The sequence below is a fragment of the Carassius gibelio genome, chromosome B25 (genome assembly GCF_023724105.1).
Source record: "Carassius gibelio isolate Cgi1373 ecotype wild population from Czech Republic chromosome B25, carGib1.2-hapl.c, whole genome shotgun sequence".
Classification (NCBI taxonomy): Eukaryota; Metazoa; Chordata; class Actinopteri; order Cypriniformes; family Cyprinidae; genus Carassius; species Carassius gibelio.
The window spans coordinates 6685633-6710030 of record NC_068420.1 but is presented as its reverse complement, the minus strand read 5'-3'; the positions used below and the strand labels follow the sequence as shown (position 1 = coordinate 6710030).

Below are 24398 nucleotides of genomic sequence, written 5' to 3'. Positions count from 1 at the left end.
GTGCGTTTTTAATTGTAAAGGCAAGTTTGTTTTATTTTCACTGCCAATGAATGAAGATCAGAAGAACCAATGGCTAAAATTCATTTTTAGCACAGTAACAGAGCAGTACAACAATTCCCTTTTGTTGTGTTCACAACATTTCACTGATGACTGCTTTTCTAATCTCGTGAGTACAAGGCGGGATTTTCAAAGCGTTTGGCCATAAAAGAGGGTTCATTACCAACTTTATTTGGACCAACAAGCATCTCCGAATCACCACGCGAAGTATGATTATGAAGTTATGTGTTTGTTTTCTCCCGGGCGTCTTATCAGTATGTTTGCTTCGTTATATCTAATGTGACCACGCCCCCGCGCTGAACGCGCTATTCAGATTCAAACTGAAGCGTGCGACTTGAATACACCCACACAAGAGCAGCGAGACTGTTCAAGTTTTTTATTTTACTGTTTGCTTCGCGATGAGAGGAATAAGACATAATTCACCGCAAAAAATGCTAACGCATTGTTTACCATGAAGTTGTGTGCGGAACAACCAATCAAAACTATGTTAACTATGACTATGTTAGTTGACCAATCAGAACACAGTATGCTACCGAAAGGTGGAGTTTAAGGAAACTGAATCTTTTGAACAGCTTCGCGCGAACCGTTTGGGGATCTCTGAGAATTGAGGTAATTTTAAAATGATATTTTGACAAAATGACAATGTTTTTTGACCTTGGATGGATTTAAACCTGTTGTACAGGACTTATAAACAGTGATAGGAAGCTTAGAATTTTCATCTTACTGGCTCTTTAAGACATGAATCACATTAAAGTCCAAAGCAAATCTTAGATAATAACTGATTTGTGGACTGGATTTCAGGATAAATTACTAACTCTTGAGGGGCTATATAAGATTATATATGAGACCCTTGCCATTGGGGAAACTACACTGGTAAACATTGGTGTGAAGGTAACCAGAAAATCTTTACCAACAGGGTGTTTTACACAGGGACAGGGAACCAGCTGCAGGTCAGGAGAAAAAAAAGAAAGCTCTCAAAAAAGTGTTTCGAAGGGATCATGGGGTTATTCGATTGATTTCCTTTAGGTAAATCCTCACATATCATCCCAATCGAGAAACTCAGTCTAAAGACAATTTAATTAAGAGGCAGATGGCAGCAGGGGAGATAATCCTGCAGAGTTTGATGTAATTCAGAGATGATTAAAAAGCCATCGCTGCACTCCCCAAATGGAGCAACAGCCTCACTTTGACCACACTGAGGGTGCGAATCAGCCCCTTCTGCGGCTGCACTAATCAGCTGGACTCATCTGGAATTACCACTTGAATTTTCCATAGGAAAGATGGAGTCAGTGTTCCCTTGTGACCCGAGGGGGTAACTGTGAATTCTACTCCTACATGATAGAGCCATTTTTGGCACATGTAATCACGCATCTGCTTGAATAATGGTTTCTTTGCTTTGGCTTCATTTACACTCATCCATATAATGTCCATATGATTAACATCTCACGTAGGGTCTATTTTCAGGCATGATATTTATAAAGCCTGGATATTTAAAGCTGTCACAGGTTGGTTTGGATCCATCCCAGATTTGTAATTATAATTTCTGGAAGTCTAGAACCTACAAATTACAAACTGTTGTCAGCATATTATTGTTGAATTACTGACAGCAGTGATTTGTAACCTAATTCAATTCAGAATGAATTTTAGCATTTAAGTGCTTCATGATGAAAACCAACAAGAGTGTTTTGCATTTTACATCAACAAAGATTATGCATATTTTGGCACATTAAATCAGCAAGTGAGTTTGAATGTGGCACATCAGGGAAGAAAAATCACATTATTAATTAATATCTCAATTGCTTATAAACCAGTTTATAAGGTTTAAATGAAGAGCAAACAAAGCTACACCTAAGACTTCACTTTTTTTCTCAGAAAAACTATGTTTTGTTTTATGTTTTATTTCTGTTATGTTTGAGAAGAGATCTCAACAATGTCTTATGCAGCTCAGATTTGCCAAAACTCAGAGATCTCTATTCAGTTACCTACAAGACCAAATTATGTGACCAAATTATGTTAAAACAAGGGAACAATTTCTTAATTCGTGTCCATAAATTACTAAAATGGGGGAACTAAATCTAAATTATCTGTCTACGATTTACTAAAAAGTGGTCATATGATGTTGCTAAAAATAACATTTTGTTGAATTTGGTGTAATGCAATGTGTTTATGCAGTTTAATTAAAAAAAAACACGTTCTTTTCCACATAAAGTACATTATTCTTGCTCCTCTATGCCCCATCTTTCTGAAACACGTTGATTTTTACTAAGCTCATCGATCTAAAAAGCGAGGTGTACGCTGATTGGCAAGTTATCCATTGCATTGTGTTTGGCTGAATACCTCAAGTGTGTGATGGAAATGTTACACCCCTTAACATACTGTTATGCCGTCTCCCGGCATGATGAGACAAAAACAATAAAACCCATTATAAACTAGACATTTGTTGCATCCAGTGGGGACATAATTACTGGTTATAATGACTTATACTGTCTTTTTACGTGTTGCATATTGCACTGCGTAAACATAAAACCACGTCTGCATTTGTGATTGGAAAAACGACAAACAACAAACACTACTCTACACTGCTCAAAACTTGCGTTCGAATCATCAGTTGCATATTCTTTGAATATAAAATCTTACTTACAGGCTGTGAGTCAGAATTGCCAGACTGTCCTTGCAAAGTTTGAACTGAGGAATGGATGGCAGCCTAGAGTGAGTGGCGGCTGGTGGGCTTGAGAATGGCGCAGCCGGCGGGCAACCACATGTGACATCCCCAGGCTGGACTCTACTTTGTCCACGGTGAAAGCCAATCCAGTTGCAAAAAGCCAATACCGTGGCAACAACAATACTACAGTGCGAATCAAAGTTATGCCTCCTTTCTTTGCGTGAACATTTGGACGGTGTAAGGCAAATCTTCCCACATCGTGAAGTAGACATGGGGGCGTGTTAGGACGAACCATTTTAGGGGTTGGCTCTTAACTTTTATAAAGACTATCTCTTTGGATTTGAGACTTTAGTCTTTGCAACTTTACAGATCTTCTTTATGCACCAAGAGCTTGTAACACTCCAAAGAGAAAGGAAAATTTTAATTGCATCATATGACCCCTTTAAACGATGGAACAAACTTTAAAAATGATTAGTATTTAACTAATATGAGGGAACACATTGGGAATTGGTGGCCACAGTTTAATGAAACAAAGGAACACATTTTTAGTTCTTGGCGACAACTTAATTAAAATGTGGGAACAAGTTCTTAATTTGCGGCTATCCAGTTTATGTATATTTCCAAGGAATAAGGAGAAACAGTTGACACTTCAAATTAAACATAAATTATAACTCCAAGTTTCCCAAGCTTCAAAAGAGCATTTTCATTTTGGTTTTGTGCATTACTTCAGCAAACATGATCGTGTGGTGTATTCTCTGAGAGATATGGTCACCAGTTTCCCATTGCAGCTCACATTACCGCCCTCCAGATTCATGCATGTGTGGCATAATCTCCAAACTCTTTCTGTTCCCCTCACCACTGGCTACAAATCTCCTTCCCAGCAGCCCCCTCACCACCCGAGAAATGTCTTCACATTGCCGCCTCTCAGAGGGAAAAGACTGACCTTGACGACAAGTCCCTCTCTTAAACGCAGATTACACCAAATCTTTCTCCAGCACACATGCTTCCAGAAATCAATTTTTCCACCTCTGATGGTTTTATATCTCAGCGGCAGCTATTCAACAACACAGGACACTCAGATTAGAGTCAAATTTACTGTGAGGCAGCATAAACACTTCTTTATCTCATTAAGCATGCATGGATTCATGAACATGAATATTCAAAAGTTCATATGAATATTCACAAAGTACCGCTCAGTTTCTCAACCTTTACTCTTTTCTTCTTTCTTCAATCGCACACACACTAATCACATGCATAAACACAGGTGAGTGGGGTGTCTTTTTCTTGAGTTTTCTAACAATTACAATCAGCTCTTTCAGCAGAGATCTACAGCGGTTCCCAGCATGCATCAGCACCTTGTATTTGCAACTCTGTATGTGTTAGGTGTTGAAATTATACTATTCAGCAGTGCTGTTCTGATCTTATTTTGCTCTGATTCTAGACAGGCACCGAAGTTCAGCTGTTAGAAAAAGCAGATATTTTAATAAATCACTGAAGAGCCATTGCACAGAAACCATCTGCCTGTATATTAATATTACCAGTCAATCCTGACAAGGCTATATACACATTACTGACAGTAACATTAGCCCTAGTCTCACATGAAATCTGGTCTGCTCATTTTCCCACAGAACCACCCACTTGACTGACACATTATATGACCAATCACAGAATGTTTTTACAAGTATATAGAATGTCTATAGATTGGTAAATCTGTATTTGGACATAACTCGGAGAAAATGGGATATAGATGTGATCAAGTCAATTCCATAAACCTCAAATATGGTTGTTGTGTGATTGATGGTTTGATGATTAGTTAGATGGATGGATGTTTGGTTGGTTTGTTGGATGGATGGTTGGTCGGTTAGATAGATAAGTGGATGGATGGAAGGGATGATGGAGGGATGGATGGATGGTTGGTTGATTGATTGATTGAATGAATGAATGGAAGATGGATGGATGGTTGGTTAATTGCATAGATGGTTGTTTGGATGGATGGATGGTTGGATGTTTTGTTGGTTGGATGGATGGTTAAAAAGGAAAGTTTTTGGCATCAAACATTTTAATAATTTGGTAACACTTTATTTTGATGGTCCCTTTTGAACATTCTGTTGGTAATAAGTAACATTGAAAAGAATATTATAGAATATTAGTAGACTGTCTGCTTATTTTCTGTTAACTCTTTATTGTGATGGTCTCCCAACAGACATTCTTCTGACTATAACTTTGCAAGTACATGTCAACTTATTCTAACCCTACCAGTCTACTAATTATCTACTTCTACTATAGTAAGAATTAATGTATATGTACAGTAGGTGCAATGTTTCTTACAGACAACAGAATGTGTAAAACTGGCCATCAAAATAAAGTGAAACCAATAATTTCACAGTAAAAAGTATATACTGTTTATTTTTTTTCTTCAATAATTTACCATGAAACATGTTTTTCTCAGTATAATTACTTCCATAAATCAGTAAATATTCATATATAAATCAATAGTTAATATATATATTTTTGATTAATATTTTTTATTTCACTGTAAAATTATTTAAAAAATATATAACAAATTAATCAAATGATTTTTTAAAAAAAATGTATTTTCCTGTTTAGCTCATATGGCAGCTAAGTAGCAGTCACATATGGTTTTATTTTACTTCAATATGCTTTATATTATTTTTGTCATATTTCTTTAACCTGAACTTAGCTGGCAGTGTTTAGCATAAATTTAACTGGATGTTTTTAGTGTTTGATCTGACAGAAGAGAAAATAGAGCTCCTTAGAACATCCACAAGACTCTGAGCACCTAAAACCATCCTTCAAATGAGGAAAGAGAGAGAACGGCCCAGTCATCTCATCTCACTCTCAGACAGAAATTGAGCTCCTATCTTTGTCCCTATATTTTTGAGGAAGAGAATCATACATGCAGAATCTAGCGTGTCGTTTGTCTTCAGTCATGCGAAATACCGTCCGTCAGCTTTACTGCAGCCTGGTTTCCTCTCCGCACAGTCACGATAAATGATGGAGAACAGAAGCAAGACGAGGAAAAGAGAGAGAGAAAGAGAGGCAGGGCTGTAATGTTTCTAAACAGATATGGCTTTCAAAAACTGGCTTTCGGGTTGGTTTTCATACGCTATCATTCAATATGACAAACCAAAATAATACAAGGTTCATTTATACTGCTGTTTTGGACGGATCCTTTTTACTTCATGGTTTCTACCAGCTACGGAGGTGCAAAAACAGCCCAGCGTAAAGCAAACTGTTTTTCAACCACACTGTAAAAAGTTTAACTATTATTTACTCAATTTTTTTGGTGAAACATTTTTACACTCAAAAAAATTGAGTAAATTTTAAAGCTGTGAAATCAATTAAATATACTGTTTAAATTGAGTAATTGTCAGTAAAAAAATTAAGTAAATCTGAATAACTGAATTACTTTATATGAGAAATAAAATTAATTAGATATAATCAAAATTATAAAACACCACAACTGTAATTCTATGTAAAATAAACAAAAAATATTGAGTAGATATAATTGAAATATTGGATGAAATTTAACCAAAAAAATGTGCTACGTTTACTACATGTAAAAGTGAATTTAACTTAATATTGGACTATAAATTATCAAAATGTTGCATTCACTTTTTTTTTTTTTACACTATTTACCCTTTATAATTAATATAATAAAACCAAATAAAGAAAGAAACACATTTTTTTATTGAAAATTTATTTCTCAATTAAACATAAGACAAAGTCTAAAATCAACCTTTGAAACATCTTATCCATTTTAATATTCCAGTAAATTGCAAAAATTAAAACTGTAAAGTAGCCATAAGGGAAATGATTAAACCTTATGAAACATTTCATCCATCTTAGTATTCAAGTAGATTACATGTAAAATACGATAGCCATAAGAGAAATGACATCTTACTTTGTTCCTGGTGTCCATTTGCAGTCACACTCAACATTAAACCATAAAAAAAATAAAAGCAACACTTACATCAATATTAAAGGGATAGTTCACCCAAAAAGATGATGTTGTCATAATGTACTCGCCCCCTCCCCCCGGGTTGTCCCAAATCTGTACGAATTTCTTTCTTGTGTTGAACACAAAATATATTTTAATGAATGTTGGTTAACAGATAGTTGAAAGTTGCCATTGACTTCCATGGTAGGAAAAAAAAAAAGTATACTATGCAAAGTCAATGGCAGCCTTTAACTGCGTTAACCAACACTCTTTAATACTTGGCTGAATGTCACGTCACTTCACTTAAAATATCTTTTGTGTTCAACAGAAGAAAGAAACTCGTACAGGTTTGGGACAAATTGAGGGAGAGTAAATTATGACAAAATCATCTTTTTGGGTGAACTATCCCTTCAACAGAATTAATCCGATAACAGAAACACTTCCATCAGGAATACCCATTCTGTGGGATGATCATGAATCACTACTATGCAAGAAGATAATTTTTTAACCTCTGAACATTAACAGAGTTTTGGAGGATCCAGCTCAAGAAACAGTTTTTGGAACAACTTAAGTGAGTACAGGTCCTTCTCAAAAAATTAGCATATTGTGATGAAGTTCATTATTTTCCGTAATGTAATGATAAAAATTAAACTTTCATATATTTTAGATTCATTGCACACCAACTGAAATATTTCAGGTCTTTTATTGTTTTAATACTGATGATTTTGGCATACATTTAATGAAAACCCAAAATTCCTATCTCAAAAAATTAGCATATCATGAAAAGGGTGTCTAAACGAGCTATTAACCTAATCATCTGAATCAACTAATTAACTCTAAACACCTGCAAAAGATTCCTGAGGCTTTTAAAAACTCCCAGCCTGGTTCATTACTCAAAACCACAATCATGGGTAAGACTGCCGACCTGACTGCTGTCCAGAAGGCCATCATTGACACCCTCAAGCGAGAGGGTAAGACACAGAAAGAAATTTCTCAATGAATAGGCTGTTCCTAGAGTGCTGTATCAAGGCACCTCAGTGGGAAGTCTGTGGGAAGGAAAAAGTGTGGCAAAAAACACTGCACAACGAGAAGAGGTGACCGGACCCTGAGGAAGATTGTGGAGAAGGACCGATTCCAGACCTTGGGGGACCTGCGGAAGCAGTGGACTGAGTCTGGAGCAGAAACATCCAGAGCCACCGTGCACAGCCGTGCATGAAATCGGCTACAGAGAAGCACCACTGGACTGTTGCTCAGTGGTCCTAAGTACTTTTTTCGGATGATAGCAAATTTTGCATGTCATTCGGAAATCAAGGTGCCAAAGTCTGGAGGAAGACTTTGGAGAAGGAAATGCCAAAATGCCTGAAGTCCAGTGTCAAGTACCCACAGTCAGTGATGGTCTGGGGTGCCATGTCAGCTGCTGGTGTTGGTCCACTGTGTTTTATCAAGGGCAGGGTCAATGCAGCTAGTTATCAGGAGATTTTGGAGCACTTCATGCTTCCATCTGCTGAAAAGCTTTATGGAGATGATTTCGTTTTTTAGCACGACCTGGCACCTGCTCACAGTGCCAAAACCACTGGTAAATGGTTTACGGACCATGGTATTACTGTGCTCAATTGGCCTGCCAACTCTCCTGACCTGAACCCCATAGTGAATCTGTGGGATATTGTGAAGAGAAAGTTGAGAGACGCAAGATCCAACACTCTGGATGAGTTTAAGGCCGCTATCAAGGCATCCTGGGCCTCCATAACACCTCAGCAGTGCCACAGGCTGATTGCCTCCATGCCACGCCACACTGAAGCAGTCATTTCTGCAGGATTCCCGACCAAGTATTGAGTGCATAACTGAACATAATTATTTGAAGGTTGACTTTTTTTTGTATTAAAAACACTTTTCTTTTATTGGTCAGATGAAATAAGCTAATTTTTTGAGATAGGAGTTTGGGGTTTTCATGAGCTGTATGCCAAAAGCATCAGTATTTAAACAATAAAAGACCTGAAATATTTCAGTTGGTGTGCAATGAATCTAAAATATATGAAAGTTTAATTTTTATCATTACATTAAGGAAAATAATGAACTTTATCACAATATGCTAATTTTTGGAGAAGGACCTGTATTTGTGGGTCTTGGGATATCTCAAATCCAATGTGACTCCCAAAAGATGGCAGCAGGCTCTGCTGTGATTCCCAAGATTACGTCGCTGACTGCCCCATCATTGTCCCGAAGGATGTAGATTTTTATGACCTCCTCTGCCAACTCTGCTTGTACGAAGATGGGTAGATCAGCTGAACCCTACAGGCAAATTTTAAAGATAACTGGTTAGAGCTAACATTCAAACCTGAATTAGAGATGTTCCGATACCCTTTTTCTCTTCCCGATACCGATTCCGATACCTGGGCTCAGGGTATCGGCCGATACCGAGTACTGATCCGATACCTGGGTGTATATCTGTATATACAGCTGTATATACTACTAGCCCTGTGTAAATTGCTAGAATTTTTTTATGGTGTGCTTCAGACAGATCCCTCAATAAAACATGAACAAATACATGGTGAACTACTGTATTTATTACAGTATTTTTATTATCTAACATGAATTTGACAGTATTATTTATTTTCTTATGCAAAAAAGAACTTCAAATGCAGCCAAAAATCTAACACCGCAAACTAAAAAAGGTATTTAAGTTTTACAATATAACTGTATAAAAAAACTGCAACAAATAAGTCTAGGAATATAAAAAAAGATCTATTAATCAGATAATCTCTAACAAGTAAAAAACAAGTAAAAAACAAGCAACCATCTAGGCATAATTATTATTATTATAGAGATGTATTATTATTACTGTAGGCTACAACAGTAGCTTTATATATTGTCAATTTACTCATGTAAACCAAACATTTATTTTAATGGGCTGCCATGAAGATCTTTGAGTGTCTGTGTTTATGATATGACAGTATTCTCAAATGAAACGGTAAATTCTCATGAAGTGACGGTTTATGCGTTCGTGTCCTCATGACACACAGCAGAGACTACAAAACAGCGAGCTCTCGCGCATCTGTGCCAGTCACCCACAGAGATGTAGATTTTGCGGGAGTAATATTTAAATAGTATTTTGCAGTTTAATATTCACAGACACTAGTATATATTCGGCTACTGTCTGGAGCCCTGCGTTTTGACTTACACGGAAGCGACTGAACGCAGTTGCCGGTACTGAATATACTCGAGAGTCTGTAACTACCGGTACTACAGAGACATACTGCTAACCACTGATCTATAATATAGTAGCGGCTTCACTGTCTTTTGGCAGTTTAGAATGTGATGAGTGATCCAGTCATATATAGATAAGGGCTGCTAACGCGTTTTCATTTCTTCTTCGCTGCTCTAAACAGGGGTTGCTTGTGGCAACACAGCACAACTTCCTGTGTTTTCAATGCATTTTGAGCAGCGAAGAAGAACCGTGCAGCGGTTAGGCAAAGCTTGCGGTCATAACTAGGTCTTTTTTAAGAAAATGGTATCGGATCGGTATATGGGTTCATGTACTCGCCGATGCCGATGCCAGAATTTGTTGTGGTATCGGAGATATTTCCGATACTAGTATCGGAATCGGAACAACTCTAACCTGAATGTTACAAGAAAGTGACAAATACACAAAACAAATAGCACCTGAAGAAGCAAACATTCTGTTGGACCATATGATAGGTAAAATCTCAAACAAAGTTTACTAGGGGGAGGAGTTGCAAAAATTAACAGCATTCTTCTTAACAACAAGACAGGTTAATTTTCTACATAGGGACATTTATTTTTAACAATAACCCTAAAAGAAAAATGAAAAGAGACCAACTGCGAGCTTCTATGCTGTAAATCAATGCTATAGGCTTTTATTGAGGAAATAATGTAAGTTGCTTTGGAAAAAAGCGTCTGCCAAATGCATAAATGTAAACATATTAACTGACTAAAAATACAACAGTTTATTTTATCTAAAATGTACAGTTATATTTTATTTTTTCCACTAAAACAATTTAGTATTTGACTAACAAATTGTTCATTTATAATACACATAATATATTTGTGAAATTTCTATCAAACTATTTAAGGATGGAAAATTAAACTGATCTGTTTCAGGGAACAAAAATATTACTTAATTCAAATCAAAATGAATATATTTAAACACACTCTTAAGAAATTTAGTAAGTTCACTCAATTAAAACAACGTACCCCTCACCCAGCCTCGGCTGTCCTTCAATACCCACCAGGTCTGGATTTGTTACATTAAAAAGCTTAATGTTTTCAAACTTTTGACCGATATTGTATGTCATAAGTTTCAGTGTACTAGAATGATTTTACAACGGAGCATATAGTGGGAGCTGATTAAAACGCACCAGTCTATGTTATGTCCACGCCATTTTAAATACTTTTGCATGGAGTATTTGTAGTGGTGATTTAAGAGCTCATACCTGAGTTCATGTAGTAATTATGATGTTTTACAAAAACGTGACAGCTTTTTACAAGACAGAATGTTGTCATTTGAAAGTTCATAAATGATGTGTTCCCTTTTGACAAGCCACTGACCCCAAAGGGGAACCTGTACAAAATCGTTTTCCATTGGGCATGTATAGTTGCTGGACCACGGTTACACTTATCGTTAGACTTTCAAATGGCGGTTGAAATAAACGGTGATCCAAATAGTACGAACGTTAACCCACTCCAAAAAAAAAAAAAAACCCTAACATACATATGGCTGCCCCACTAACTAACTTAGAAAACTACACTGTTATGTACACGTACACACGGTCAATGTTTAATCAACTTTTGAATACATCATTGCAAATATACATAGTTATAAAATGACTACGTTACTTACAGGAAATTCGAGTGATGCTGTTCACGTCGTAGCTGAGAAAAGCAGTCCTTCAGTGATAGGTGCCTCTTGCTTGAGCCGCGAAACTTGTTAAACTTCTTAAGATGACGCAAAATACAAACACAATTATTAGGAAATCCTTAATAATTAACTTCTGAATTAAACATTACAAACATAATTAGTATTAACTAGCTGGATAAATTACATAACGTACCACAATATGAGAGGAGTGCGGGCCTTGCCGTTGCTGAGGAAAGCCGTCCTTCAGGTGACTTCGATTAAGCTACGAAACTTGTTGAATATGACGTAAAATACAAAGACAATTGTTAGGAAATGCTTAATAATTATTAACTTTTTAATAAAGTGTTACAAACGTAAGTAGGATTAGCTGACTAACGTTACTTACCAGGAGCTGTGAGGTGTATGGCTAGTCGACGTCGCTGCTGAGGAAAGCAGATTTTTTTTTTTTTTCCTGCGGAGCTGCACACGTGATCACTTTAGCCGCGAAATTTACTCAATTTATTTAAACTTTCATTTATTAAGCTGGAACTTTATTTAGGAAAATTGGTAGGAAATACTTAATAATTTTAGTTTCTAAAACAGATCAGTACAAGTAAATAATTATCAAATATTTCTATTAGAATTCACCAGAAATATTGAAGGTATATTAAAAATATAATTAGTTAGTTAAATACTTATTTATTTTCATTACATAAACTTAAATAATATATGTAAATTTTTGAGAAATGATTGGTTGGATTTTTAATTATTATTTTTAATCTGACCCACTCAAAATATCACTTAAATGATTTCAAAAGATTTTATTAAGTTAATATAGCTCTTTATTTTTGTGAAATTTACTAAGCCACTGAATTATTTTTTACAGTGCAATTACATGGAAATAGCCATTACAGCATGTTGGGCCTAAAAGACTCAGAGTCCATCAAATAAAACTCAAACAGCCTTGCATAGCCAGACTTTTTGGACTATAAGCATAAATACTAGTCCACAAAGCAGCTCATTCAGGCTCCAAAGTCATTTGTGTTGTTTTCTGTCATATGAGCACACACTTTCACTAAGTAATCGTAAAATATGAACTGCAGTGTCTACAGGTACAATGACAAAATTAATTTTCATACAAACTTACTAATACGAAAACCTTTCACAATCCACCAAAAAACTACAAAGTGTGTCTAATTTTGTGTTTCTCACAATTTTTTTTGGCTGTTGCTTATTGCTCCTCACTAATAACTAATCAGGGAAGTACACACAGTGTACTAGGCATCTATGCTACAATTTAGGCTGTTTTGTCTTAAAACATTAATGTACAAAAACATTTAGTCTCATAATAAACTCTTTGTTTTCTCAAAAAGAGAATTACCATATAAAGCGATTAGCATTACATCCGCTTCGTAATTACATCCAGTATGAAATGCGTCATAGCATCTACAATATAATTCGGGTTTTGTCGCAATTTTAAATTGAGAGGTAACCTTTCTGTACTGGAAGGTACGCAAATTTACTAGAAAATATAAACTTTCCACAATTAATTGCAAAATATGAATGTGATTACAAGGTCATTCTCCTCCTTGACTGCAGCTACAAAGGAGAAATTGAAAATATTAAATGTGGTTAAATCCAGTTTTAATTGGAATCTATGCTACATTTTGAGTTGTTTAATTTTATACTTAAAGCATTAATGGATGAGAAATTTTAATTGTATAACATGTTTAGTTTTAGACTAGAAAAGAAACATGTAATGAGATTAGCAGTTAACCGAAATGGGTTTTTCAATGGCTGACAATATGAGGTTGGCTGATATAATGTCGATATATGTATACCACATTTAATGATAGACTCTTTAAACTGAACAGAACACACAAATTAAGTACAAAATTGACTTCTTAACCATCAACAAAGCTGTCTAGAATTCAAAACTGAAAAAAACGTAAACCTTTCCTCAGAAATGGTAATTTTAGCCACCCGGTAACTTGTAAACAGGACAAACCAATAAAACCCTGTACCATGAATTACATAAAAACAGCCAATCAGATTACAGCTTGACAGGCAGTGTGCAAATGACCCGTGGGGGTGTCATCTGAAGCTGATACGTGTCAGTGGGTGTGTTTGTTCTGCTCCGGCTGGGTTTGTGGGTCCGGACACATTTGGACGTCTCCTGGTGGCCCTGAATGCTTCAGACGGACCCCTGTAAACTCCTACGAGAGCTGCTGTCTGTCAGATATGCTGACATCACTCACCTCTCTCACAGACCGTCAATGCGGCATCTCTTTTATTTCGAAATCAACTCTATTTCTTTTCTGGCACATTGACTTTAATATGATTTAAAGTGTAGCTGCAGGAGACGGCAGTATACTGAGGAAAAATACTGTGCCAGCACTTACATAACATCACAGAAACACAAATCACTCGCACTGTAGGAGAGGCTGAGTTGTACTCACGGGCAGTAAACGCTTCTCTGCTCTTTAGGATGGAGGCTGCTGGTTCACAGGGAATCATGCAGGAGACGGAGACACGTTCTCTCCCACGTCCACATTCCCCTGTCTTAATGTCTCCTCAGTGGAAAATCCCAGAACAGATGAAACTGCAATGAGATAAACAAAGCAGAAGACAGTATGTCAGGATTTATGCTACAGTATGTCGTCATTTGTGTCTATTTCATTGGATTTAATTATCTTAGAAAATATATTACATTTATTAGCCACGCTTGCTAATAACCATCACTATTGGTACTATTACTCAAACTGAGGGTTAAGGATTTGAAGAAACGCCAATAGTAACTACTGAAATTTGAAACATATCTTACCCTGCATGCTTCAGAAATGAATGATATCTCAAATTAAAGGTGAACTTTCCTAAGTTCATGACAGAACTTCTGTTATGACAGCTCTTGGAGGGATTGGCATGGTAATGTACATGAGAATGTAAATTTTTTGGTCTTGGCGGAATAGATCTGCTACGCTGCTGCTGCGGCAGAGTAAGTACAAAGACTTGCTACTGCCAGTTACAGCCACAACATGCTGCTGTGAGCATGTAAGAAATATTGCTGCTGCATAAACTGTTGAATGTACCTGAAATAACCCCCATATAGCATACATGAATCACCTCGTAGCAGATCTATACATGTGGAGCTGGGGAAGGTGGAGGGTTTCCTGCTATGGCAAGCTCTAGTCATAATCTAGTCTAGCAGCGAGCTCATTGGCTACTGATACAGGAGCGAACCAATCAGCTGTGCCATGTAGTAATGATGTCATTAGGTCAGACAGAGTTGGACCTATCAGACTGCGCCATCTAGAGTTTCATGCCAGAACTCTGTATTTATTGGATATGGGCTTTTCTTCAACTATGAACATATTTGTTGCGGTGGACTTTTAAGACAAATTCAAAAATATTTAATTTAACCACAGTGGTATTTCCATCAAATCTCAAATTACATATATTTTTTTTAAAGCATTTTGTGGTGTAAATGCATTTGAAACATTTTTGGAACAAAACGAATGATGTCTTTGCCACAGGATTTCACAGGATTAAATAATATTTTGGACAAAATTACAGTGTGACTGAAATTAAACACAATGGGGGGGAAATGGGGGGGGTATTGGTTGTTGTGAAAATGACAAATGAGGGACATTCGTGAGGATTTTTTTATTTAGATGTACAGTATCAAAGTTCTAAACGTAGAAATTTATATTTTAATCTGATTCATTGTTAAAAAAAAAGTATAAATGATTACATTCAAGATCTAATATCTGAGAGTAAAACAACACAAAACAAAATCAGTTTTTTTTTTCTTTTTAATAAAATTCAGGACCCACGTTGAAGAAACACCCACATAATGACTTGCATTTGATGATAAAACGTTACAATCCCATAGACTTACAATCAAATTCTCGAACCATATCTAGTGAGCAGAATGTCACAGAGTTTAATGCCTTAGCAACCACACAGACCACCTAGCAACTGTGTTAAAACTCCTTAGAGCAAATTAGCAACTTCATGATGACCCAAAACAATCTTTTTTGCTGTTGAGAAAGCAGTCATAATGAAGTCCCCCATGAAATATTTAAGCATCAAGCCTTTATTAACGCATATATTTTAAATTAAGCTCCATTACATGTATCCTCACTTGGCTGCAGCAGATGTGACCGTATCTCAAGGTTTAACAGCACTCTATTTTAAATGAGACCTGTGGTATTACAATTCATAACCCTTCCATTTGATTGGCTCTGCTGTAAGAGTGCACTGTTACTGATTGGCTCCGCTGGGAGGGTCGCTTTGTCTCCTCTCGGCCACACGATTAGAGTTTTCCCCTCTCTGATTGGTCACGAGTTGCGTAATACAAAAGTCGCACACGTGCTGCGAGACCATCTCAGCCACCCTTCATTTCCCGCTGTGGCTTTATCTCCACCTGAATCCCACCACCAGCACAAATCATCAAAGCTACTTCCTGTATTGCAGCTCCCTTCACGGTGGGTATTTTTAATAGCCCTGAATGTGCAGAATTTATCTAATGCCAAGACTTGTTTATTACAAATTGTCGAGATATCATTATGTTCTCCACTAACTTCACGGAATAAAAAATGGATTAGCAAATCTATCTAGAGTTACACAAGGGGGTATGGCTCTCCCAAATGACAATTTAATGTTTAAATGAGGTTTTTGTGAAACTAAAACACCCATTTAGCTTCACAAGCAAGAGTTCCTAGGTCATCCGCCATTAATGCGCACTGGGAAATTCATACTAAGTTCAACAGGGTATCAGTAGCTCACTCTCAGCTACGTGAATGAAAGAAAATCTCATTGTAATGCTGAGAAGTATAGCTTTTTTCTTAATAAATAAAGAGCTGTTGCACAAAACACTCTATAACAGTAAAGTTAATGAAAATGCATGCTGCATTCAAACAGAAGACTGTGGGAGCAGGCCAGAGTCTACAACTAAATCATCTATGAAAATAACCTGAATGGGTTTGAGAGAACAAAAGCAGGACTAAATTGACCATATAGGCATTTGGGCACATACCCATTGGCACCATGTTTACAGGGGCAACATGGGAGGCCAGAAAGATGAAAAAGACTGATAAACGATGGATAAACACAGCTTGGAAGAAACATTATGGCTTATATTTTCCTCTATAAGTATGTGTGCTTTCAGTTATTAATTTGCTGGGCTACAAAAATTAATATGAGCACAGTTTGAGATCTCTTCTTAAACTCCAAAAGCCAGAATATTAGGTGAAATTATTAAAGTCTTCCGATGTTTTTTTCCCGGCCAAAATATATTTCAAATACATGCTAAATGTCCGAATAAAAAAAAAGGTTTTGCTCAACCCTTGGAGTCTGATAAAATACTTTCTTTTTAAAGAAACAATTCTGCACAAAGACATTTACAGCAAATAAACGGAAAAAAACGGAAATGAACCTGTGACCCACAATAAGATCAAAGAAGCAATTACAGACTCTTAAATTTACTTGTTTGCTGTGTCGAAAAGTCGAGTGGCTTTCTAAGAGCCAAACCATGATCTCTGGATATTGGAAAAGCAATCAAACGGAAGACTAATTAATGAGCTTTTGAGTTATTGCTCAACTTGACACGAATCCTCATGGGAAAGGAGTTTAATCTAATGCTGAGATAAGTCATAAACATTCTTATAGACTGAAGATGCTCTCTGATCAGTCGGCACAGAGACGATTAAACTCATCAGGATATCAGATGTTTTAGGAGTTGGAAATTAAAGCTCTTGAGTTCTTGTTAGTCAGAATGCATGTGTGGCCCAATTACTTTTTAGATACAACGACCAAAGGTCATGCTACAGAGCAAATGTCAAGATTTTCTGTAAACAAGGTAAATTATAGTTTGTTCCTCACACAAAACAACTGTATGGCTTCCGAAGACTTAAGTAATATATCACCCAAAAATAAACATTTGCTGAAAATCTACTTACCATTAGGCCATCTAAGATGTAGTTTCTTTATTGTTCACAGATTTGGAGAAATGTAGCATTACATCACACACCAATGGATGCTCTGAGGTGAATGGGTGCCGTCAGAAAGAGAGTCCACACAGCTGATAAAAACCCCACAAGAATCCACAAGTAATTCACACCACTCCAGTCCATCAGTTAACATCTTGTGAAACAAAAAGCTGCATGTTTGTAATAAACATATCCATGCAGACATTTTCAACTTTAACCCTTTCAGCTAAATATGAGTCCTTTGTCCATATTATTGCTTTCTCTTGTGAAAAGAGATCATCTCATCTGAATCAAGAGAAAAATATCCAAGGATCAAGCACCGCTAACAAGCGAATACCATTTTAAATGAATATGTGGGCAGACTTTGATATGAGAGGACAACAGGGGATTGACTTAAAAGCATTATTATAGATTATGTACTGGTATTTTGTCCAGAGGCTAAAGTTTAAATTTAAAACACCTTAATTAAAAACCTTAATGCTGGATTTGTTTCTTACAAACATGCAGCTTTTATCTTCACAAGATGTTAATTGATGGACTGAAGTCATATGGATTCTTGTGGTGTTTTAATCAGCTGTTTGGACTCTTATTCTGACGGCACCCATCCACTGCAGGGGATCCATTAGTGAGCAAGTGATACAATGCTACACTTCTCCAAATCTGTTTTCGATGTAGAAGGCCTGAGGGTGAGTAGATGGTTAATTGTAAGGTAATTCCTTTAAATATAATACATGAAACATATTAGATTACTTTGATGATGCTTCTGCATCATTTTTCAAGCTTAAAAGTCTCTTTTTGGTCATAAAGGAAACAACATAAGAGTAAGTAAATGACAGAATATTCATTCTTATGGTGAACTGTCCTCTTAAACAGACACACACCCAGTGTAAACACACCACATCCTCATTGATCTATTTGACTGGATCTCTTTTAATTACTCAACAGCCTTATGAGCATGTCTGGTCCCCCAGCTGTCCCCTGTGTCACGCACAGTAGAGTGATTACCACACACCGAGTGCCATTCAAAGGCCGCTGAAATCGAATGACACAATTGTGAGGTACGCCGCAATATTTCGGCTTTCCGCTGCAAATGAGATCCTGTTAAAATACTGCAGAGAATTTAATTCCCCATCATTCCAGTTAATGGCCGCCGGCATTTTGCGGTAGGGCGCATATGAGAATTACTCCATTCTTCTTCCGCAGTTACGGCCATCTATCAGTCCAAGCGTAATTATTCCCTGGGCGCCAGAAAGCTGACAGGCCTATTGCCGGCTCACTCTCCATACAATAGGGTCTAATCTTGCCAGTGAGCTGTGTGGCGAGGCGGCCTTCAGAGCCTGGCACACATGAATGGAATGGGGCGGGAATGGAGGCGGGGCTTACAGACAAGCAGCGGAGTGTTGATTGGGCTGTCAGGCTGTGTGGGTAGCTTACTATTAGATTCTCATTTATCCCAATGGCTCGGCTATCACCTGAGCTGTAAATATGACCAACCAGTCTGGAGCCACAGGAAATGATGTCTTATCTTGATGAAGATTATCTTGACTTCTAACTTTTGAAGTACTGAAGGTAATAAAACTACAAAATAGATTAAAACTAACCAAAGATTTAATGTAAAGTTAATAAAAAATGACAAAATAACACACAATTTCTAAAATAACAGTATATAAAATACTAAAATAACACAGATTAATAATATATTTATATATACAGTATATATTAGTGCTGTCAAATGATTAATTGCATCCAAAATAAAAGTTTTTGTTCATGCATTATAAAGTCAACATCAAAGTTTGTATGCAATCTTTACTTTCTAGTATGTTTTAGTATGTGTGATTTATTGCAAACCATCTGAATGGATAAACAAACAGAAGCAAGGTGATGGAAACAGAGGTAGGGAGGGATGAGATGACTGGGGTGGAGTAATGGGCGGGGCTTACAGCTAGAGCAGGGGATGGTGGGCGGGGTTAAGAGTCAAGGAAGGGTGAGTAACAACAGCAGCATGTCTGAAGCCAGAACCTGCTGGCCTCTTGTCCTCCTCCTCCGGGCAGAAACATTTCTATTCACAGCTGACTTCAACTCCCTCCTGCCACAACCTGCCTTAGTGTGGCCGTGTTCAGGAAAAAAAAAAATGACATCCTCTACTGTTACCTAAAAACTCTGAAATCTTTCTCCCTGACAGGAGCCGTGCTGTGCTCTCATGCTCGTCTGTTTGAAGCTCCACATTTTACTTTCTCAAAGGGCATTTATTGTGTGTGACACCTTTCCAAAGATTCTGTCAGAGCATTTTACATGAAATATATTTCTATAAGACTTGATCAAACTCACCACTGAAATGACACTGCTGATGAATCTATTAAGGAGAAGACAGATGACTCAGAAAGTCGGTTTTTCCACCATTTCTTTAATATAGAAGGGAGCTTTCATACAAGAGCTTTATTTGTGGAGCATGTGTCATCTATGAAAACCAAGTTGTTATAGATAGATAGACGGATAGATAGGCAGACAGACAGATGGATTCACTGAAAAATATATAATATGTTTTATTTAGTATAAATGTATCAGTTTGAATACATTTGAAACTACAGCTTTAAAACAATTCTTCAGTGTCACATTTAATACATTTTCTCTCCCAGTGTTCAGATGAAAAACATATCTGAATAATCTGAAAATATCTCACATCCACAAAACCACGCCTGTCTATTCTTACAGTAATCATACTTCAGGTTTATTCCTGAATGGAAGTGATTTCTGGTCATTTGAGTGTACCAAGAGTCTGAATGCAACCACATTTACTAACACAGGAGATGGAAGATGGAGTTCTGCTCTAGAGCTGCACACAATAGACACAAAGTTTCCTGATGCTGTAGTGGTAAAGCAGCGGTAATGAGTTCTAATGTGATGGAGACATGAATCGAAACCCCCCTCTAGCCCACCCAAAACACATCCTCAACAGCAGGAAGAGAAATAACCATTACTTGCACTCCAACCACCAGCGATGAGTGATGATTTAATTTAGTTTGTTCTGGGTTTTTTAATGTGGAAAGAATGTGATGCGTCACATTGGACTCTATGTGGCTGTTTATATCAGATATACAGAGGCCTTCAAAAGCTCAATTTTATCTGTGTGCAACTGTAATAAAGCCTGTATGTAGGAGGCGGAAATAGGATCTATCTATCTATCACACAAACACACACTAACAGTGGTAGCTGGTGAAAAATACTAGTGTTAATACTAATAATTTTGGAAACCATGCACTGTATAATTTCAGTGGTCATTTAATTTTTTGTGAAAGTTACAATCCGGTACACGACCAGATTTTCAATGTTTGCTATGACACATTTGTAGGCATCCGCTGAGAACTGCAGACAGACGGATACAATCAATTGTGCTTTCAGAAATCCAATTCACTGAATTCCTTAAGTTCAACCTGACCTGGCTCTTTCACAGCATTTCAAGCGAATCTTATGATTCTCTATCCATCAAATGCTATATCAATGCTTTCTTTGGCGTATAAATGGCCTTTTTCAACCAGTAGCAATCAAATACTCAGCTGGGCTTCTGCTTGAACTTGTATTGTAAGTCGTTGAGATATTTTATCAAACCTGTAGACATGCATCAGCAAACCAGACACCGACTGTTTCAGTTCATGACACTTCTTGACTAAATTTAGCAGGATGTTCAGGCAGAATATCATGACACCTGATGACAGACAGCCTTACATAACCACAACATTAATTTCCAACTTATAATTCAGAATTCTTATGGTATAGAGCCTAAAAAGTATCTGTTTTTCAGTGGCAACTGGCCTTGATGACTTATTCATTAAAGCCAACGATGGCAGAACAGACGGAAGCGCCTGAATACCCCAAAACTTTACAAAGTGCTTGTAATCTGATGACCTAAGATTTTGAAACGGCAAAACCTCCTCCAAAATCTTCCACTGTGAATAAAGCCCCCCTACAGCAGACGTCTGGATAACAAGATCTTCGATTTAAAGTGTACAATCAGGGTTTGAGGAACCTGTTACTTCAAGCCATAGGGCAAAAGGGGAAACATACAGCATATCAGTGCACTGTGTGTAGTACTGCTCTTGGTTCACAGCATGCTGATGGAGGAAGTTTTATTTAACCAGACATGCATGACAAAGCTGTCTGGTCCAGTTCAGTGTCCAGTCACATGGTTTTAATTTCTTTAGAGTGTGTGTGGTTTGGAGTGTATATTGAGTCATCATAAATCTGGATGTGCAGATGATACAACTTTCACTGCTGACCGCAGATGAGCAGAACATTTGAGCTGATCGGGACTAAACTTAGATTCAAGGCCGAGGCTACCGCTGCTGGTCTAGACAGTTCAGATGCTAAAGTAAAGTTGTATTATTTAAGGAACATGACCTGAATTGTGAACTTAATTTTTCATTTTTAAAATGGCTGACGTAACATATCTTCTGAGCCCATAAATATGCCACAATTGAGTATGGAAGCTACAATTTCTCAAATGACCAACTCTACATCTGTTTTCAACCCTATACTCTAATGATTGAGTCTGGATTATCTTTAAACTCAACAGATTCTCAAACGACTGACTACATCTGCTCTGAACCTTAGAAGACTCAAACAGTCCTGGATGCATTCTGAACTCTTCAATTTATCAAATGCTTAAGTCTACATCTGTTCTGTATCTCAGAATGATCAAACTGTATGTTTCCAAACAACTGATTCTACATCTGTTCTGAATCCTATACTTAAACCAATGAGACTGTATTCACTTTGAATGCTACAATTTATTAAACGATTGAATCTACATCTGTTCTGAATCTCAGAATACTTATATGACTGAATCTGGATTCATTTTAAGCACCACAATTTCTCAAACTATTGACTCTTAATCTTTTCTGAATCCTATACTCTAACAATTAAGTCTGGAGTTCAATTTGAACTCTACAGATTCTCAAAAGACTGAATACATCTGCTCTGAACCTTAGAATACCGAAACGATTGAGTCTGGATTCATTCTGAACTTTTCAATTTATCAAACGCTTAAGTCTACATCTGTTCTGAATTTCAGAATACTCAAACATCAGTTTTCCGAATGATTGGGTATACATCTGCTTTGAATCCTGTACTTTAACAACTGAGTCTGGAATCACTTTGAACTCTTCAGTTTATAAATAGATTGCCTCTACATCTGTTCTGAAGCATATAATACCAATGTTTGAGCAATTTCTCAAACAACTGAGTCTACATCTGTTTTGGACTTTAGAGTTTTCACTTTCAACTCTTCATTTTACAAAAAGAACGACTCTGAAATCTGGCACGAACCCTATACTCAAATGATTAAAGTCTTTTAATCTCAATTTCTCAAATAATTGATTCTACATCGGTCCCTTTATATATATATATATATATATATATATACACATGATAAATTAACAGCTAGTTAAAGATGTAAAGGGAACTGAACTACTATAATATTAATTAAAAATAAACTGACATTAGGAATCAGTCTCTGGCTCTCCTTATGTTTTTATATGCATGTTAACAGCAGTAGCAAATGAAGACTGATGCCAAGACGTGGGTTTCCAAAAAAAAAAATGTTTTACTTCGATTTCAGTTTAATAAGAAATAATTGAAGTCACATTAATCCCTGTTTACACAACTCGCTTATATTACTGCTCATTTATATCACATTCCTCACTTACATTACACTACTTACTTAAATTACTCACTTATATTACACTGCTCCCTACTATCCATATGCATCTTTGCTCTTTCGTGTTTTTTCACCTTCTCCGAGAGATGATGCATTTCGGTGACACCAGTAGTTGTCCATGCAATGTCTGTCATGCTCTTGCGATGCAACAAAATGCAGCTGTAAATTAGCAGAATAAAGCGTCAGCTACTTCGCAGCCTATTAGCCTTTTTCTCTGCTCATACCACTTCCTCGAAAATACTTGTTTATACGACTTCCCGCCCTTTGTAGATACTTGTTTGATGTTTAAATTTGGTCTTGGTTATCATAATTCTTTAATTGCCAATTTATCCTTATATACGTTAACTACGCAGAGTTAACGTTCGCCGTGATGTTAATCAAGTTCAGTTGACAACTGAATTTGCATAGCTGTCCCCGTCTTTCTGTTTTTTTTTCACATTTGATAAAGATGTTAAAGTAGTTTATACATTTTTCCTTGTTGTTAAAATTAAAAATAGTTTTTAAATATTATTGGATGTCACTGTTCCCACCAGTTGTTGCACAAGTTAAGGTTACGCACGATGACGAAAGCACGTTAGGGCTAGCCCTCCCAGAACTAAATGAGATTGCATTGCAGTGGCTGCAGTTCGAAAAAAAAAAAAGATAATTGAATGGAAGTCTATGAGCACTCTGGGCGATTCACAGTTTGACAAAAATCGCCCAAAAAGGGGTGGTACTACACAGAACGCGACTCGACGCTGATTTGACTATTTAGAGGCAGCAAAAACAGTGGTGCTTTGGTGGTGCGTCGCCCAATCACCCTAATGGAGAAACCGCCAATGGTTGCCAGACATATGAATATTTATGGCAATGTTTAATTGAATATTTAATCTTTTCCAAATGTAGGTATAACATCAGATCAATGCAGAAGCCAATGCGATGCTTTACGTGGGTTTGCAGATTTCCAATGTAGTAACACCCGTCTGCGAGCCAATAAGGATGCAAAAGCAATAATGTTTAGCTGTCTTCGAGTCAGATTTGATTCATCAGTTGGAGCACCAAATATAGAAAATTCAGCACATGGCTTCAGTTGTATGTTACATATTTGAAAGCGTGTATCAAATATGGTTGACCAGTAAACAGTAAGTGTGGGGCACGTCCAAAACATGTGAGTCAGATCA

At 36.9% G+C, this 24398-nt stretch overlaps 1 protein-coding gene across 2 annotated transcripts in view; it reads right to left on the bottom strand.

Annotated features, from left to right (window-relative positions):
• LOC128014592 (leucine-rich repeat and immunoglobulin-like domain-containing nogo receptor-interacting protein 1) overlaps positions 1–24398 on the bottom strand; it is an 83636-nt gene that overhangs the window by 32369 nt on the left and 26869 nt on the right. For both annotated transcript variants that reach the window (XM_052598273.1, XM_052598274.1), the window contains exon 2: positions 13995–14137. The gene's annotated coding sequence lies outside the window, so the exon portion shown is untranslated. The remainder of the gene's footprint in view (positions 1–13994; positions 14138–24398) is intronic.